The 4,651-nt window shown below is 49.3% G+C and overlaps 1 long non-coding RNA gene across 1 annotated transcript; it reads left to right on the top strand.

Moving 5' to 3' along the window:
• On the top strand, positions 1-3,113 carry LOC112548901. Its single transcript, XR_003092404.1, has 3 exons — positions 1-121; positions 768-864; positions 2,282-3,113. It is a non-coding gene; the product is annotated as an uncharacterized LOC112548901 (long non-coding RNA).
• The last annotated feature ends 1,538 nt before the right edge of the window (positions 3,114-4,651 follow it).

The following is a 4,651-nucleotide window of genomic DNA, read 5'->3' as shown; positions in this document are numbered from 1 at the left end:
CAGGGGGTCGAACTCAATGATCTATTGAGGTCCCTTCCAACCCTAACATCTATGAATCTATGAATCTATACTTCATTGCTGTGCAGGTGGCATCATCATTGTGGGACAGAACTCCACCTGGGTATGTATGAGATACACCTACAGGGGGTTCCACACTTACCTGGGGCAAGTGTGATAGGGGCTGTAACAGGGCATAGGGTACTATACCGCCATTGTGCAAGATGAGGTGCTGTGGGGGTGACTGCTTACCTGAGCAGGTGTGGAGTGGGCTGTCATGGGGTGGGGGGGATGGGTGGACCCCCATCTCTTCCTCTCCTTCTACTTGCACTCCCCAACCCTGTGCCCAAAAATGCCCAAGCCCGACTGGTGACCCCACTCCCTGCAGCCCCATGGGGATCTCCAGGGGAGCTCGGCTCCATCCCAGGGATTCCTCCTGAGCACCAGGATGGATCTGACCCCCTGGTCAGACCAGTACAGACTGGGGAGCTTTGCCTGCCTTTATAGTGTGATCCCAGCCTGTGCCTGGGATTCCTGGGGTGTGGATTAATAACCTGTCACAGCAGCAGGAGGATGAGCACCGTGGCCCTGCTGCTTTTCCTGGGGCAGGACCAGGTGCGATGTCTGCTCCTGTGTCAGGCTTGTGGCAGTTTGGCTAAAAAGTGCGATGATGGGTGTGTCTGCGCTGGTTTGGACAGGGTTGATGCTGAGTCAGGCAGCGGCTGGACTGGAGGTGACCTTTGCAGGCCCCCTCAACCATTCTCTTCCAGGATTTCCGTGATGAGAACGTCCCCTAGAGCTGTGGTTGCCAACCTTTTTAGACTGCAGACTGGCATACCGTGACCGAAAGCAGAACCTTTCATAGATGTAAGTGAATAGACATTAAACCTGGAAGGGACCTCGTAAGGCCATTCCCTTCCTCATCAGCCCTCACATTTTCCATTGATTTCTTCACAGTGGCTGGCCATGGGGCTGGTGCTCTGATTGAACTCTCCGCAATCACTCCCAGGTCTCTTTCCTGTGTGGTAACAGTTAACGTGGAGCCCGTTGTGGTGTCAGTCCCATGTATACAATTCACATTCAAATGTGTTCCTGGCCCATTCCACTCAGATCATGACCCCATGGTCAATAGAGTTAATATATTATTTACTCTTTATTATTATATACACCTTTTAAAGTGGGGGGATGGACTTGATGAGACTTCTCATTCAGCTTCAGCACTCTCAAGTTGTAGGGTCCTAGAAAAAGCCTTCGTCTCTCTGAACTTTTCCTTCTCATGCTTTCACAATCCATCTCTCACCACACAGACACCAGGTCACAGCTCTGTGCTTCATACATCAGCAAGGGTCCCTACTGTTGGACCATGCTGTGCAGGTATCTGAAGAGAGGTGCAGGGTTTTGTTTTGTGCCATTACAATTTTAATACTGCCCCAGCCAGGAAACCTTCTTCTCATCTTGCTTGGGAACAGAGAGCAACGCTCCCATTGTTGGCTACAAATGTCCAACACGGGATCCTTAAAATTCTGGTTTATTAGATGGACTGAAACACTGTAATGAGTTAAATCATAAACCTTGGGGCTGGTCCCCACCCCTCCACACACACACATGCACACACATACACACACACAGTAGCAAGCTACAAGAGTCAGGTATACCTATCCTACAAGCGCTGGAGTCTGTCATTGAGGCTTCTTTCAGCATGGTGATATCCTCCAGAAGGGGGTCGCCAGCTGGTCCTTCTGGCTGGACAGGTCTGGTCGAGTTGGAGATCAAGAGGGCTCCACTGAGGGTCACTTTTCACTGCCTTTTATCTGTTGATGAATTTTGAATAGGGCTCTGGGAGCAGTTGATCTGGAGATATTCATCCCAAAAGTTGGTCCCCGGTATTGATTAACTCAGGCCAGGGCTTCTAGCCCTTGAACAGTGACATTTAGAGATTTCCCGGTTGCTACATTGTCTTCTATTGATTTCTTCCGTTGGTTGATCTGCAGTTTTCCAAGGTGTTAGTTACTGCCTGCTACTGTGTTACGCATTCAATCACTGATTCACTCGCTCTTTCAGGGGCCTGAATGATATAGGGAAGCCTGCCCTTGTTAACATTGTTACAATGTATAACTTACTTCTGAAACTAAACACATTTAGTTGAAAGTTGAAAGGTGAGGAGTATAAAATATAAGCTACAAAAGTAATGCCATGGCACACAAATAGATAAAAATACCAAAATACACAGGAAGATACAAAATGCACACTTACAAATTTTAAAACACAATTCCTTATCTTAAAGTGAAAGAAAGAAGAAGGAAGAAAAGGTAGAAGAGGAAAAACATATTTAAAGAGGGGAGAGCAAATGCAGGCAAGAGGAAAAGGGAGCTTTCTGCTACACCACAACATTTGATTCCCAAGCCATGCTGAAGTCTGCAGATCTTAGCAAGAGGATACCTAGGAATTTAGACCTCATTAGGTCCCTGCTTTCAGCTGTCTTGAGTGTAAGTGAGGAGATCATCGCAAAAAAGGCAACCTAATGGCAGCCATAAGCCTTTGGTGTTTGCAAACTACCATCAAAAAGGGAGCAAATCTACTACCTTGGTGTGAGTAAAATAGGTCTGGATCCCAGGGCCTCTTGCCTAAAAGCACTACAAAAAACCTAAATCCAGGTCTTGGACCCTCTCCCCACCACCTTTCTGAGGCACCCACTAGGTGGGCTATTGTGAGAGTGGACAACTGTTTGGCTATCTCCATTCTCCTCCTTCACTTACATACCTCCTCCATGAACATAGGGCAGGGAGTCAAGGGAGTCTGCACCTTGCCATTAAGAGCGTAGGCAGGACCAGCCCTAGCAGCAGACAGGGGCTGAAATCTTCCAAAAGGGGAAGTTTGACACAACAGGGAAATCACGGAGCCTTCAAGTGTCCCTAGTGAACACTGCAAAACCTGGAGTTCCCTGAATGGTGATTCTGAACTGCAGGGCCCCTGGGCTCCATGCATCAAGGCAAAGGTGGTGTGATGGGCTAGGTGGTAGTGACTTAGCCCAGGGGTTTTGAAAGGATAAAAGATGATTGGAGGACTTGGGATTCCCTTTCCTCACCAATCTGTTAATGATTTGGCCCAGAGGTTTTGAAGGGGTAAAAGATGATTGGAGGACTTGGGATTGCCTTTCCTCACCCCAGAGACTCACCCTCCATGTCCCCTGATTGGCCCCTTGGTTCACCTGGAGGGGGATAAAATGGCTAGCATGGGTGACTCAGGGGAGACCAGCAAGGGACCACAAGGAAAGAGTCTCAAATAGCTGGCAAGAGCTGGGCCAGTGGGGTGGGAGCAGTTGCCCCAGAAGCACCTGAAGGATTGGGACCTACAGGTGGCAGTTTGATCCTCAGCAGCGCAGCAAGGGGCCAGCAGGAGAGGCTCCCCGCTGGGCTCCAGGTTCCCCTCTGAGAGGCTGTGGCTAGCAGGAGAGGTTCCCTGACTCCAGCAAGGATCTGAGCAGTGACCTGAAAGGTTCCCAGCTCTGCTTCCATCTCCTCCAGCAAGAGGCCAGGAAACTAAACATGAGGCCGGGACTCCAAGAAGGCCAAAACCCCTTGCAGCTTGGAACAGTGCTAACTCTGGTGGCTGCCTGCTGGAAATTCTGCCTACCTATGGGAAATCTGAGTTCAAGTCCTAGTTTGGGTCATTTGGTGTGAGTGAAGTAACAGGGAGAAATTCTTGTTGCAGTGGAAAAGGGTCATTGTGTTTTCCTCCTTTCTTCCCCTCCAGGTACCTAGGCCCTATACTCCTTCTTATTTGACATTTTGTATTTTGTGCCTTTTATATTAAACCAACCAGTATGGTTTGTTCTGCTGTTTGTGTTTTGTACTTTGTTAACCCTGTCTTTTGTCAACTGGATGAATATGTGTATGATTGTACGTGTCTAACCTTTGTTGAATCCTGCCCCTTGCTGCATTGTAGTGTCCCCTATACCCCTGGGTTTATACTGCTTATGTCCCCAGTATTGTTCTCTCATTAAAAGGTATATGGTTAAGTCCCCGTTTGTGGTCTGGCTCTGCTCTATAGGAGGAGGAGAGTCCCTACACCTCCCACAGTGCTAGTGCACCTGCTTTGATCCCTTCAATTGGAGAGGGGGTACCTCTTGGAGTACCACCCAGGTTACATTTTGGGGGCTCATCCGGAATCCCCACGTAGCAGGAGCTAGAATATTATTCAAGCACTGTGTACCTCTGTAGAGAGAGAGAACCACCCAGAGACATGTCCAATGCTGACCTGTCTGCCGTACCCTCCAGGAGTGGTGGGAGGGTGCAGGGGGAAGTGGGGCAACATGCTGGTACTGAGGCTACTCCGGAATGGGTGAGGGTTTTCCAGCAGATTCTGCAGGAGGTGATGCATTCCTCCAGTGACCAGGCAGCCTATAAGAGTCTCCGGAGTTTCTCGAGAACCCTTCCAATCCCTGCAGGGGAGGAAGGATTCAATTCTTGGCTCTCCCATGTTCAAGAAACTTTACTGACTTGGCAAATACCTGATGAGGATAAGCGATGCCATCTGCTGGAAGTCCTGAGGGAGCCTGCCTTTGGGGTTGTGAGGACTGCCAAACTCCAGAACCCTGCTATCACCACCCAGCAATGCATGCGGGTCCTTCAGGATGCTCTTGGCCAACCTGCAG

The sequence above is a fragment of the Alligator sinensis genome, unplaced genomic scaffold, assembly GCF_000455745.1.
Source record: "Alligator sinensis unplaced genomic scaffold, ASM45574v1 scaffold1460_1, whole genome shotgun sequence".
Classification (NCBI taxonomy): domain Eukaryota; kingdom Metazoa; phylum Chordata; order Crocodylia; family Alligatoridae; genus Alligator; species Alligator sinensis.
Note: the sequence above shows the minus strand (reverse complement) of the source record. Positions and strands in the feature narration are given on the sequence as shown.